The 15511-nt window shown below is 42.2% G+C and overlaps 2 long non-coding RNA genes across 13 annotated transcripts; both read right to left on the minus strand.

Annotated features, from left to right (window-relative positions):
* Positions 1-924: 924 nt before the first annotated feature.
* Positions 925-5549, minus strand: LOC125545957. 12 transcript variants are annotated; one of them, XR_007300373.1, is made up of 6 exons: positions 3746-4353; positions 3531-3663; positions 3369-3429; positions 2604-3218; positions 1688-1713; positions 1081-1239 (listed from the first exon to the last, which is right to left on the minus strand). It is a non-coding gene; the product is annotated as an uncharacterized LOC125545957 (long non-coding RNA). The 12 variants fall into 12 exon arrangements; XR_007300371.1 differs by lacking the exons at positions 1081-1239; positions 1688-1713 and adding an exon at positions 4869-5547 and having other exon boundaries at positions 1831-3218; positions 3746-3951; positions 4030-4112; XR_007300363.1 differs by lacking the exon at positions 1688-1713 and having other exon boundaries at positions 925-1239; positions 3746-4351.
* An 8271-nt stretch (positions 5550-13820) lies between these two features.
* On the minus strand, positions 13821-15143 carry LOC125549226. Its single transcript, XR_007301282.1, has 2 exons — positions 14448-15143; positions 13821-14350 (listed from the first exon to the last, which is right to left on the minus strand). It is a non-coding gene; the product is annotated as an uncharacterized LOC125549226 (long non-coding RNA).
* Positions 15144-15511: the final 368 nt, after the last annotated feature.

The following is a 15511-nucleotide window of genomic DNA, read 5'->3' on the forward strand; positions in this document are numbered from 1 at the left end:
TTCAAAGAGTCAAGCTCAAAAAGGTTACCAAACATTCAGGACGTTCCATGAGCTCATGGCAGTCTGAAACATCTAAGGATTTCAAATGAACAAGTTGGCAAGATGATTCTGGCAGCAATGAAACCTTGTAGCAATCAGACAGGCTCAAGAACCCAAGCCTTTGAAGGTTGCCAAAATCTTGGCAGGTTTTCTAGCTCATGGCAATATGATAGGTTCATATGCTCGCAAGATTGAAGTTTAAGATTGTAAGGTAGTTTGTTTATCTTGGAACAACCTGAAAAGTTCAGGAATATGAGTGTTGGAAGGCTACCGAATTTATCTCGGAGATTTTGAATGGCACAACACTCTGACATATTTAGGTGTTGTAAACATGTCAGCTGGCAGATGAATTCAGGGAACACTTGGAGAGCTAAACACCCTGATAAGTTTAGGAATACGAGCTTTGAAGGTCTACCAAATTTATGTGGGAGTTGTAAATAGAACGATACTGATATGTCAAGACGTTCTAAATATGCCAGCTCACAGATGGATTCAGGCAACACTTGGAGGATGAAACACCTGTTGGCCCAGTCCATAGTCCCAACGCCGAGTACTTTCCGGCGACAACGACGACGAAGCGAAGCGCTGGATTCCTGATTGGTTGAAGCTAAAAGAAATAGCTATGTACGCCACGCACGTGCGTACACTGGCCGGAACACAAGCGCGTCACAGACTCGTATAACTATCTCATCGATCTTTGCTTTGATCGAATCAGTACTACTAGGAAACATGCCCGTGCGTTGCAACGGGAGAAATAATCCACCCACATGACCATATAATTTTTGAACGCATGACACAATATCCTATCAACTCAGATGAAATCAAAAGATAAAATGAGCAAAGCTAGAGGATTAACATACATCTCCAGTAACAATATTAATTGTGCAAAGCAAAAAAGGAATTTAGCTTGATGCCACATCAATTCACATGTTTGAAGTTTGATCCTCAAATTGACCAATCTCGAAAATATTTTGTTGTTGAATAAATATGAACCAAAGGAATCAAACATATAAAATAATTCTAACCAATTAAAAATCTACAATTGATAGATAATCGTGGTGCTAATAGCAGAATGACCATTTTCTTAAACAAATTTTAGAACCAAAGATTAATGGGAAACTTCTGGCTTCTGAGATAATGGAACTCGGTCTTCCCATACTGCTCAAGTACATCCTTACCTTCTCATTTAGGACCTGAAAGCTGAAAAGAAGCAAAAAAGAAAGTCAAATTTGTGGTCACTGGAAACATTTACAATGTAAACCAAAAATATAGTGTTCCCACGACTACCTTATTAGAGAACCTGTATATATTTGAAAGTGTGTCTAGAAGGCAATTAATTAAGTCCAACTGATGGATAGCGTTTTTATCAGAAAAGTGATTTTTTTCAGTCATCAACTGATAAAAAATGCATCCTATGCTCCAAATGGAAGGTAAATGTCGCATTTTGGAGGAAACGACATTCCAAACATGTTAAGAAACATGAATATAAGCAAAATCCGGGAAATTATTAAAGATGATTTTACTCTTCTTGGAAGCAAGATAAGTTCGTTCGAATGTAGTCGAAGTCATTTATTGTCCAACATTATAGTATTACTAACATGTCTACACTGCTAACTAAAATGCTAACTAAGTGGCAACTATTCTCTACCTTGCAGTTGTGTTTTCTGGAGCTCACTGATGACAAAGGAACAACACATGTGACAGAAGAAGTAGGGGGCAGGGAGTTTAGTATTATACATGATAAGCATTCGAAAAACAGTATTTGATGCAAATACACAAGAGATTGGGATCTACAATGTTTAAAGATGGTAATTCCAAAAGGAGTAAGAATTCTCCTTGAAACCAGAAGCATATGTACAAAATAAGAACTACACAGATTTTCCATGGTCAACCATTGAGAAGTTTAACGCATGACAAAACTCCAATACATCTACAGAAGATCTCCATTGATCACGGGGACGCACAGCCAACGTATTGCTAAATGATAATATGCATTAAATAAAAGTTGGTATAATATGATTTTGGTTTCACATCCATCTTCTGTAAAGCAGCCGGCCCCTGCCATCAAATGCTGATGGGGAGACTCTGACCTGTGAATGTCCATTACTTTCTTCCTTGATAGCTACACAAAATGTGTAACAAATGAATAGGGGCAAGTTCTACAGCAAGACAAACCAACACGAACATCTAGCCTACAACCATGTTAGGAAACAGAGAAATATAGCTACTGAAACATATTATTATTTTCAGTCAACTTACATATATAGGGTGTTGTTTTTTTCCCCACCCCATCTTTACTAAAATGAAGCCAACAGAAATAAGTTCAGGTCGTGAATGAACACACAACCACACACATCAGGAAGCTACCTACATACAGACCAAAAATACCAGCCGCACTTCGCTAGCTGCTAAGCATCGGTACACAAGATTTATCTCATCACTGATTTGAAAATTTATGCTTCCAGTCAGTGATATTGCTTGACAGGATCTTTGCTCGGTCCGAACCAATAAATGGAGGTGCCAAGCTAAATGGGATTTAACATAAAAGTAAAACAACGTCGTACCTCAGAATCAGTGACCAAAGACCGTAAGCCAAATGGAGATGGAGTAGCACCAATACCCAGAAAATCTACAAATCCACTGCTTTGATCTGAAGGTACTTTCTAATTTTTAGAAGTCGAAATCACATGAAAAGTCACCTGAAAAGGAGCATCATAGGAACTTATAGCGAAAGCTGAAGGCATGGCAATTCTGGGCAGCATTCATAGTGCTGTTGGAACAACATGTGAGTGCAAGCATGATACTGAAGGTGCTATGCCATTGCATCTATTTTATAAAATGTGCAAAGCTAATTAACCTTGAAAGATCCACTTGTTGAGTTCATCCTCTACATATCTATACACGCAATTTATTCAGGTAAATTCCATTTTCTTTAACACTGAAAGAATCATAAAAATTGATTGACTTAAATGCAATATCACAATAAAATGGATCTGATGAGAAAGAGGAAGGTGGATTGCTTTGCTTATCTGACAAAGACGGGCGATAAACCCTGCGTCGGCGCGTTGAGCATGGCCTTGTGTAAGCTGGCAACGCGGATCTGCATTCCCACACCCACGTACAAGTCGGAGCTGTCCCGTCGTGTCACCGGTGGGGCTTCAATAGACGACGTCGCCAGCCTGCTCATAAGAATGATTTCTATCAAGTCATGAGCAATTGTCAAGTGGATTTCAAAGTTCAGTTTGTATATAAAATCTTCTGTAACGTATACTGAATTGGAGTTCAGCTCAGATATAGCGAAAGGAGGCTGCGACTCGGTGTACAAATACCTTAAACCTTGGGCGATGTCGATGGCTATTTTCATTCATCTGAGCCAAGAGAATTGGGCCGCTTCCCCATATAAAGGACGAAAACAACTGAGATCAAATCTACAACACACAGAAAATGCAAATATTTAGTCTGTCCTAATGAAATTGAAGAGATAGACTTACAGTGTGGGTGCTCGTACAGGGTCCCATTTGATTTTTACTCAAAGATTAACATCCTCGAGAATGGGTCACTCTCTCTGCAATAGCCCAGAAACTTTGCTATGTTCTCATGATTCAACCATGCCAGATCAATAACCTACAATGTTCATCCCATTTTATTTATTTATTATTTGAGTTAAAAGGTGTTTCTGAGTCGCAATTTTAGACAAACGAACTACCTTGTTTTGGTAAAAGAGCTCATGCTGGCTAGTCCAATGACCTTCAAAGGCGCATAATGATATGACAGAAACCTCAGGTCCATCCTTCATTGTTTCTTTGTAGACTATAGTCTCCAGAGTTGAGCCAATTATGTTGCTAAAATCCTAACACACTACTTCAAGTTCCTAGTGACTCAACTTTGGCAAACTTTTCAGCATATCAGAATCTGAGGAAAGCATGAACAAATTAGCAACAATGTATGTTAGACAAAATAATCAATTTATTTTATATAGTTAATACCAACCAATCAGTACTGTTATCTCGTTGCTCCAACTTTTTGATCTACTCCATGATGATATTCTTATAGAAGGCTTTAGATTGAAGCTTCTGGAGGCAGTAACAGCACCAGTGATCACAAAAACAAGAAGGAGAGCACCGGTTGCAATTTCCAAAACAATAAGCCAAGTCGGTTGCTGCACTTTTTCATCCTTATGCTCAGAAGTATTCTGTTTTCATTGAAAAATCATTCACTTTTCTTCTGATTGCATAAACTGAAGGTTCGGTTTTTAGTCACACTGTCCCAAGACACACCTCAACTTGTATCTTCAAATTCAAGCTTAGCATAGCAAGTGAGAATTGTCTAAAATTGTAAGACATACACGTGATCCAAGTCAACCAATCTAGGCATGGTAAAGTCTACAAAGATGACTCACTACCTTACAGCGTTATCAATTGATGGAAAAATTGGCACAGCTTCTAGGATAATCCTGCTAGTACAACTGTAACAGTTACAATAATAATCTTGATTTTTTCATTTGAATAAAAGAACACAAACTATCATGAGGCCCCTATGGAATCAGCACAACCATGATTCTGGTCTCTTCTTTTTGCGTGGACCATGATTTTGATCTGCTATAAGATTTATCCTTAAGTTCATAATATTCAGAGTTCAGACGTCGCCAGTGGAAAAACTCCAAGCAAAAGCATGTATGCGTGAAAGAAATATCAACAGTTAGCATTATCTAGATAATCATGGGAAGAACATATAGAAGTTAATAAAGTCCCAAAGGAATCAATCAAGCGTGGGGAATTTACATGGTTGCTAGCTAGCTAGCATGGTCTATTAGCCAATGGAACACGTACCGGAGGATTCAATTAGGCATGATGTAGTGTAGTTTTGTGCACATCTGGTTGGCTTCCTTCATCGTTGTTGCCGGCTAGTACGTGTTGCTTCTTCGTAGTTCTACACCAGTACCTTGCTCTGAAGTCGATTTGAGTTTCACTCGCTCCTCCCTGATCCTCCCGAGGAGAGGCGCTCCTCACGCGCACCAGTGCCCTCGCACCGCTGCACCCCTGCCGCACCCTTCCATCTTCCTCGTCCTTCTTCTCCTACCTCTCCTCCATCCTGGATCCTCCTCTGTCTCTCTTTACCAGAAAAATCGAATCACCGCCATGACCTTGGAGCTCTCCCTGCCAGCCATGGAGGCCCGCCTCCACTTGCAAGGACTTCGCGCCGCCGCGCCGGATCTCTCCTTCTCCCGCGCCTGCTGGATCCCGCCGCCGCCGTTTTGCTTCGAGCAGACGCATCGTCCCCAGCCTGTCGAGCCGCCGCGTTGACCTGATCCAGAAGCTGCGCTCGAGCGCCGCGGTGGGGGCGGCGAGCGGGAAGAGGTGTGGCCGGGGCGGCGGGCGGGTTGAGGTCGGCCGGGGCGGCGGGTGGGTTGAGGTCGGCCGCGGCGGCGAGTGGTGCGGCGGCAGCTAGGGTTAGCTCGGCCTACGCAGAGGCCAGGGTCGAGGCGATGCGAGGAGGCAGACGCGTACGGGTATTTTTTCTAGCGAACCGTTTTTCGTGGCAGCTTAATAATGGATTGCGGGTTGAATACACGAAACCACAGGGGCTTTTATGCAAAACTAGTAATGACGGACGGGCAGAAGCAATAGCCGCTTTATTAGTATTAGCAGGTAAAGACTACAAATAACGCACGGGAAAACTTTTGTTATTGCTTTATTGCTTCTCACGATCTGGACGGATTTACAGGTGGTATTACAACGTTTATATATAGGACTTTTATAACTACCAAATGTTTGGATTTTAGCAATAGGCAAGAACGATCATTACATCACTCTAATTATATACATGCATGTATTAGAATGACTAATTTTGCTTTCACGTGCACTCCTCCCTCTAATTACATGCATATATGTACTAAAGGATGAAAATCTGATGTCATCCTATATTCTTTCTTTTTTCAAACTTCAAAATGTTTTGTAGCTCAAACCGTTGTTCCGATTGAAAAATCGTCTTCACAAAAAAATTATCTCGACGAGATCTTCAAAATTAGATCCCATGTTGATATGTTCTGATAACTTTTTTTGGACAAAAAGTTACCACATCTGGTCTACGTAAGTTATCACGTATGTCATACATAAATTACCGTGTCATTTACACAAAAGTTTTTGGGGTATTTTTTCAACAAACTTTTTTCTTAGGGTCAAAAAGTGATTATGATGTTTGCAGTGAGTTATCAACTTTGTTGTGTATATTACCATGCTGCACAAAAGTTATGGCGGTATGTTTTTCAACAATTTTCATTTCCCTCGGTCAAAAAGTTACTACGATATTTGTATATGAGTTATCAGCTCTCATGTGCGTGTATTATCATGTTGTTTACACATGAGTTATTGGGAGGTATTTTTTAACAACATTTTTCCCTGGTCAAAAGGTTACCACGTCTGGATTAAGTAAGTTATCAGCTCTGTTGTATGTATATTACCATGTTATTTACTCACAAGTTACCAAGATATGTTTTCAACAAACTTTTATCCCGGGGTCAAAAGTTACCGCGGGTTTGTAGTGAGTTGTCAACTTTATAATGTGTATAATACCATGTTATTTGCACATAAAGTATCGGGAATATGTTTTTCAACAAATCCCCACACTCCTCTCCCCCCAGACAAAAAATTATCGTGGTGTTTGTACCTAAACTATCACGCCTACAATGCATATAATGCACTGTTATTTGCCACAAATTTTTACTGGGGTTATGTTTCCAACAACATTGTTTCCTCGGGTCAAAGTTATCACAATGTTTGTACCTAAGTTATCGGGTATGTTATGTGTATATTACCATGCTATTTATAAAGAAGTTATCACGAGTGCGTCTTCAACAACTTTTTTTCCAAAATGAAAAGTTATCGTGGTGTTTGTACCTAAGTTATCAGGTCGGTGGTGCATATAATGCCCTGATATTTGTCACAAAATTTACCAGGGTTTCAACAACCTTGTTTCCCCGGGTCAAAGTTATATATCATGATGCATGTACCTAAGTTATCAGGTATGTTGTGTGTATATTACCATGATATTTATACAGAAATTATCACGGGTGCGTCTTCAACAACTTTTTCCCAGATAAATAGTTACGCGGTGTTTGTACCTAAGTTATGATATCTGCAGTACGTATATTACCATGCTATTTTACACACAAGATATATGCGGTATGTTTTCCAACAAGTCTCCCTCATCAAAGTTATCGTGATGTTTGTATCTAAGTTATCAGGTCTGTGGTACATATATTACCATCTTGTTTATATATAAGTTACCGAGAGTGTTTTCAATAAGAAGAATTCCCGTGTCAAAGTTATCGTGATGTTTGCGAGTAAATTATCACATCCATGATGTGTGTCATGCTATTTACACAAAAACTTAACGACTAGCCATCACTTCCGTTGTCACAAGCACCGGCATGTCATCAAAAAAACTGATCTCTCTTTATGAAACGCAAGATTGAAGCCAGTATACACCAATTGGAATGGCATGCGGGCAAAAATTGAGACACTAACTCGTGAGTACAATTTCTTACTGGAATTTTTTGTGTTCTTCAGGTTAGGCATCGTACAATTTGGAAGTTAGGCATGATATCATTTGTTTTTCTAAAAAATCATTGAACTTTAGGCATGGTAGATAGATAGGTACAAAACAATGACAAAGAGAGCCCAGCCAAACGCTTAGCTGCTCTTAAAATATAGAATTTAGTCTTGCGGTCAAATAGCATTTTATCCTAAGTTATTGACAACTAAAGCATGCTAGTGGATTGGCTAATGAACCGGTATTCATCTCCATTAATGGCCTAGGGACCTGGGATCGAATCCCAATTCTTGCACATTTTTTCGCTTTGCTATTTACCTCTATAATCGCACGCCGCTCCGAATCGCAGGCACAAGCCCCTCGAAAAAAGGAAATCGCATGCACAACGAACCAGCGATAATCATGGCCACGAAATCAGGATCGAACGACATCGACACTCGATCGGATCTGTTAACAAAAACCGAACGTTTGCTCGCTACATTTCTCGCTATATATATATATAGCACCTACGCCATGCTAGTACTAATCCTATATCCTTGTAATCAGACTGGACATTGGGTTTACTTCCAACACCGACAAGTTGAGGAAGGAGAGTTTAGAGAGCTTACCCAATGAGGTAGGTAGCTTATCAGGGCATCTGTTACCGGGTAGGTCCAGATAACAAAGTTTGTGGAGGCTACAGAATTGTCAGGCTAGGTTTCATGTGAGCAATTGGATATAATCAGAGTTTCCATATTCTTAGAAAGTGACGGAATTGGCAATCCCGTGGCATCAAGATACCTAAAGTAGCTTCAGTATTTTTATGGAACATGGCAGCATGATTTTGCTTGACGCAGATTAAGACAGTTTTGATCAAGATACTGAAGTGCACATGCGTGTACTTGGATCCAGAAAATGCCTCTTTAGGAAGTTGTCATTCCTGCTAATCTCTAATGTGGAGGGATTTAAGTTTTTGGCAGACAATCGAAAACATTGGACTGATTCTGGTACTGTATCAACTCTGCATGTCGGCAATGAATTGCGTTTTTCCAACTCCTTGGCCCAGTAACATGAGCATCAAAGAACAAGAAATTCATCAGCAGCAATTAATGAAGTAAGATCATGTACCAAATCATGCATGATACGCTTCTGAAAAGCCTTGGCATGCACTTGACTTAGAATACCCCGCAGAAGTAACTAATATCAAACGTGTCGTACAATAAAGGCAAAACTCATTGGATAGATTACGTGTGTATAGCAGTCATATGTTCATTAGAATATCCCGTAGAAGTAACTATAGCTACCAAGTGATTAATCTGTATGCAACAATCACTCAGTCATATGTTCATTCCAATAAAGTACCTATGATCATATGCAAACGAGTATGTAAACATTTTCGATATTGACGCAGTTTTATTCTGAGGTGCGCAAGTGCTCTAGATGCTGAAGTAGCAGCTTGTTTGGAAGGTGTGACCCTTGCCCTTGAATGGAGTAAGGACCAACTCATCGTCTGAGACGGATAGCGAGACGGCGGCACGTATGATCAGCGACCAGGGGGCGAATAGATCACCTGTAGCAGCGATGGTGGAGGCGACAAAGCAGCTACTAGCTCAGCGACCACATGAAATACTAGCCGTTGAGCAGAATAAAGCGAGTCATGCACTCGCACGTATGGGTTCTTCTCTTTCTAGAACTGCTGTTTGGTTAAGATGCGTACCTGATGAGCTTAACCTGCTGTGTGAGCAGGATTGTTATGTTCCTACTTAAGTAATGAAAGTGCTTTATTCGCAAAAAAAAGTAAAATGTATAGCAAGATAAAATGGGGCAAAACAGTCACAACTAGAGGCTAGAAAGATGAAGAAACTCTTTTTTTAGATCATAATATAATGCCTCTTTTATTTTCATTTTCAGGATCAAGAGTGGAAAGCAGCTTCAGCAGGAGCCCATACTGAATGCAAACACTCAGTTACAAATTAGGAGTGGAAAGCAGCTTCAGCAGGAGCCCATACTGAGTGCAAACACTCAGTCATGAAGGGATTGCAATGAGAAGGAAAATTTAGAGCAAATTTTCAAGATGAAGGGGCAACCTAATGGAGACGCGTGACTCTAGGGATGTTCATTGCCGGGGGAAGAATGGGGAAATAACCTGGGGGACTGGACAGAGCATATGTAGGCGGAGCAGCCAAGTTGTGTAACTGACCTCCACTTCATTAATGGCCTATAGGATTAGGAACGGCTAGTCTACTCCTTGCATTAAACAACGGCGGGTGAATTTCAATCGCGCACAACATAGAAACTGACACTCCATTAACTGGTCTCAATGGCCAGTTAATTTATCAATCAATCTTTGGTGATAGAACTTTGGTCCCTCCGCGCCTTGCAACCGATCGGTCCGATCGCCCGCGTCGCCCGTATCACCTACATCGCCTGGATCTGATCCCCGCGTCGCCCCCGTCTCTCCGTCTCGCCTTCACTTTTTTCAGGTAGGCATGAATGAGGGTTAGTGACCGGAGAATTACCGATTGGGCGGCGTCTGGCGCAGAGTCAGCTAAATGAGCCGAGTGGAAGGCCCGCGCAACCACAGGCCTCAGATTTTTCTCCTGGAGTAGCAGCCCTTTAGGACAGCCCGGCCAGGAAAAAAACAGGTGGTGGAGATAGTAGATCTAACGGCCAACATTGATCCTAGCACGAGATCTGACGGCTCAAATAGCTGAGGGCGTGAGAGGGCTCGCTTTAGCTCGGTTCTACGGTCCTAAATAAATACACCAATTCTTGGTCATATGTTTTTTCAAGGCATATTTTAAAAAATGCATCATAGTACTGAACATGTGCAACTTCCAAATAACATGTCGCGTACTGCTCTACGATTGATTCAACTGGGTCCTTATAATTTGTTACATTAGAGTCGATAACCTTCTCAAAGCAAAAGCAATGGATATTCTTTATAGCTTTTTTTAGGTTGCCAAGCATTTTAATTTTCAGCAGTTAAGTTGAATTCAGATCCATCCTGTAAAAGCCAAATAAACCTAATCATTAGTACTTTCTACTCCCATGTCTTCCTTACACATTAGTTTGTGCATACATAACCCATGTACAAAATATCAATTGCGTATGTACTTGCTTGATATTTTAAATAACAAAAGTGTCATGTGTAAACATATTATCCAAGATCTTTGAACATACTTGTTTTATATGAACCTAATCTTTGTGTTTTTTCCATTGCAGATTTGCCAGGAAATATCCATCTATAAGTAATTTGTTGCATTTTGAGAAATCTAGAGAAGAGAGGAACTCACCCTTCAAACCACAACGATATAGTCGCATCCGAGGGTGTCGCACGGTCATCGTACTTCGGTGATCCTTGGCCACCGTCCATTGATCCGCCCTGACCGTGCAAGGCTAAGACCGGCGCAAGGCCGTGGCCCTTCGGCATAAATCCTTTGCCCTCTTCCATAGAGCCTGGCAGAACGCCGCCTCACCCGTTGTCCACTGGTCCTTGGCCGCCATCCGCCTCCCCACCATGCGTGCCCGAGGCCAAGACCGGTGCAGCTCCGTGGCCCTCCTCTACCGTGCCTTCCACCCCGCCATCTGTAGCAGTGTCGCCCACACCCTCCTCCATGCCGCTCTCCTAGCCTCGCACGGCCGTTGTTGTGTACCTCACGCCGCGCAAGGTAGGGTTAGGGCTTGCGGTGAATGTGGGAGAGGAATCGGGAAAGAAGTGGAATTGGGAGAGAATGTGGGACTGTTCGGCTAAACAAGAGTTTTCTATGTTTCTGTACTACGTGCTAAAGCAGAGGTAAGTAGGATTTTCCAAGTCGCACTTGACGGTATTAATAGCAAAAAAATGATATAAGTGTCAAGGAAGGAAGAAAATGAAGTTATGGTATTAAAGAAGGAAAATGATAATTTTAGGGCCAAAAAAGGCAATTAGATTTTAAGAAAGGGTCAGATAAGGAATTCTCTCTTAGAAGAACACGCGCAAATCCAACACATCACCCAACAACAGATCCAATGAGTTAAATGACGAAGTCGGCGACACACCGGAGAAAACTATCGCTGTTGGCCACCATGATGGCCTCCTCCTCCTCCCCCACCTCGCCCCCAAATCCCGTAGCAACAACCTCATCACCCTACTTCCTACCCGAGCTCACCCCCCAGATCGCGAGTTGCCTGACCACCCTCCTGGATTTCTTCGCCGTCCGCGCAACCTACCGGGATCTCCTCCCTCCGTCGTTGTCCAACCTCGCCTCCCAAGCCCCCCACCTCCTCCTTGTCCCTGGATCTCGAGCCATGTTCCACCTCCCCCTCCGTCGTCGCATGCGCTTCCGCCTCCCCCTCCATGACTTTGATCCTAACCCTGCCGCCTTCTACTCTTTTGGCTGTCGCATCGCCATGGCCAGCCCCATCCACCATGAGCTCAGCTTTGTCCACCTTCTCACAGGCGAGCGATTTCGCCTCCCCTATCCACCGGCACCCTTCTGTCGCCTCCTCCTATCTGGCGATCTCGTCCTTGCCTTCGTTCGGACGGTCGGCCGTGCCGTCCAGTACTGTCGCCTTGGGATGTTGAGTGGCGTGTGGCGTCATGCACTGAGCCCTATGTGCTGGAGGATTTGATCTTTCTCAAGGGCAACCTACACGCGCTGGTCAGATCTGAAGATGCTGGCGGCCTATGTTACCGTCTCGCCGTGGCCAATCTGTCAGACAAGAATACAGTGGAATTAATGTTTCTTGGAGATAATTTGGATACACAGGCCGCACATGGGAGTTCGTATTTCTGTCTCGCAGAGTGTCTCGATGAGTTGTTGCTTATTAGCGCTGTTGGGGACTGCCCAGAAGAGTTTCATGTTTTCCGGTGGCAGTCAATGGAGGGGAAGTGGACAAGGACTACTAGCCTTGGTGACTGCACATTGTTCTTGACATATTTTTACTTTGTAGGTTGTGTTGTTCCGACGAAAGGAATGACATGCTTTTCAGGTTATTACTTTGCAAGTTCCCTTGGTCCAGATCATCCAGGAGTTCGAAGGGACTGCTTATACTTCACAGATGCCAAAAGAAAGTGGATTGAGTATTCCTTGGCCGATGGATCTTGTGATGCATTTGTTGCTGAGAACTTAGAGGGAGCTGCAAGGCCTGATTCCGATTTTAGGGCACCTGTTTGGGTCTTTCCGAGCATGTGTTGATGCTCTCCTATTGATCACAGAGCTATGTGAAAGTTAGTACAAAGGTACAATTGCTCTCTAGTGACTTGTATTTCTTATTTGGTTTTGATATGTTATTCTTGTGTATAAAGAAGTTTATGTGTCTATCTCTTTAGCAGCATGTGTTACATATTGGGCATATCGTTTGAAGTTGCATATAAATGGACATGCTGCTAAGCTGATCCTTGGAAATGTTGACACTAATAATTTGCATGTCTCGGGAATCAGTACTAGCTAGATCATCTTTTGCTTCTTTCTCTGCAGAGTTGCTCAGCAACTTGTAAGTAAGTGTACATGTATGCCCGCACCAGCTCGCAAGTCAGTGTATTCAAATTACTGAATCAACTCGTAATTCAGTGTGCAATCACTGGCATCCTCAGTTTTGTTGCCGTTCTCTTTTCAATTATGGTATGAGAATTGAATGTTTCATCCTCAATTAATATGGCATCTTATAGAAAGTCGTTTGTCTATGATGCCAGTGACCCAGAAGCACAAGACGATGGTATGTACCACCAGGAGGGGAGCATCTCCAACTCGGATGAGTGGTTATCAGGGTAATCGTTCACGCTGAAACCTACTCTCCAATAAAAGACATATATATTCTACTGTACATATACAAAGCATTTTATCCGCAGCTATTTCAGCATGAGCAGAGTACCGTGGCCTCTGAACATGGGTATGTAATGTATGCAGCTTTGCGAATCTTTTCGACAAGCATAATACTGTTTCCTAGATGATTTGTAGTACCAGTATTTCATATCATTCCATCTTAGAGAAATAATGTTGGTTTACCGAGGCCATATTGGGCATATCATGTGCAAAACCTTAGGTGTCAATCTTTTAGACTCACGGAGTTTCCCTTCTTCAGTATGTGAGAGATGCTTCATTTTTTTAGGGTGGGAGATGCGACCAGTTGTATTACATCATCATGCAGGCGACCCATGTTGCGACCTAATGAATTTAAGCGATAAAGTTGAGAATAGTGGAATATGGTAAATGGCGATCAAACCGCACCCTAGTTGCAAAATCTGACAAATGCAAAGTAAGGTAATATCAAGTGAAGAACATGTAGCATTTATTAGATATGCAAACAAGCCAAGTAATTATTAGCTATCTTATGAGCACACACACAACGATTCTGAGTGCACCATGAAAACAAGCATGTACATCACAAATACTGTACATTGGTCCGATGCCATCTCTAGCTGGCACTCAGAAATACAATAGCGAAAACAATGTGTATCATACTCCCATCACGATTATTCATTCTGTCATTCATTGTTCCATCTGACAGAGAACTCTGACCTTAGCCTTCTACTCCCATCACGACTCAGTCTGATTGCTGTCTTAGCTTACCAGACCAACAGTTGTGCCATCCCACCTGGGATAAGAAGAAAGGTCAGAAATCTAAACTAGAGTTGCACCAATACGTGAGCAAAAGAGAGAAAGGGGTTACCCGCCTGTACAAGCGCAGAGAATGTTGTCGCAACGTTGATGAGTTATGCAGTCTCTGTCTCTATTTCAACGATTTCACTTGCTCTCTCCATAGAAACCAACATACAGCGAAGCGGGTTGTTTCAATCCTGCCAAATGCACATAGTTGTTGTAATATCGATGGGTGCTAAGGAAGTTCGTATACTTATAACAGTTAGCACTTAGCAGTTCAGTCCTGCAACCAACCTGCTTTTCAGAAGCAGTGTTCCATTCCATCTTCCCATGTTGAAACTCCATGGCGCGTCCAGCTCCGCCTGTTGCTCACCCTCAGCTGTGCTGCCAAAGAGAGCTCATACTGTGAGAAGAATTATCCATCTTTGCTTTCAAAGCCGAGTAGATACTTAAAGTTCAGCATACAAATTGAAATTAGCCAGAACAATGCAAACTATTTATTGGTTAACAAAGCTCAGTATATAGGAAGGTTCAACAGTTCACTATGTTGCATCTTTTCATAACAAAGTCAGTCAAGTTCAATTGATACTAACAATTTGTAGAGAAAAGCATGGATGTTCTGGAACTTTCTCCCGCAAGGTTCCTTCCTTCCTCATCACAACTTTGCAGGTGCTAATGCCTGCAGAAATTTAACTTGCCTCTCCATGCTCTGCTATTACCGGTTTCACTCTTCAACCGCATCCTACCCTCTCCAACAATGAGTAAAACTTCCTTGCAATGCAGCTGCAGTTGAAGCTGCAGTTCAAGTAATTATTTCCTATTAAACCTTCAATCCTAAATAGTACTCCCTCTAACTTAATATAAGATATTTTTTGACACTGCCATGGACTTAAAAACGTCCTATAAAAAGTTACAGAGGGAGTAGTACATTTCTGCAGGCTTACATGTGGAAGTTAGCAAATATGACTAGATTTTCAGAAATATGTGAGCTTGTTCAGGGCTCCCCCACTGGTTGTTGCCACTAGATCAGACCTACATTTCGATCATCAACCTACATAAAAACAATAGAAGAAAAACAACAGAATAAGCCACCGATGAACAGAGTGGATTCCAAACCCGTGCAATATACTCAGAATCCACGGCGAAAAACATACTTTACCAAATTACTAAATCGGCAAGGGGGGCAGTAGAGGAGCAAATTACTTACAGATGAACTAGAGCTCGTGGTGGTGGATCATGCATCACTTCCGCCCAACTGCCTCCCCATCTCTTTCTCCTCGGCGCAGCCTATCGTCAGCATCATGCATCACGGCCTCCAAATCTTTCATTTTCTCCTCCAAGCCTTCCACTTCATCCTG

The sequence above is a fragment of the Triticum urartu genome, chromosome 3 (assembly GCF_003073215.2).
Source record: "Triticum urartu cultivar G1812 chromosome 3, Tu2.1, whole genome shotgun sequence".
NCBI lineage: Eukaryota > Viridiplantae > Streptophyta > Magnoliopsida > Poales > Poaceae > Triticum > Triticum urartu.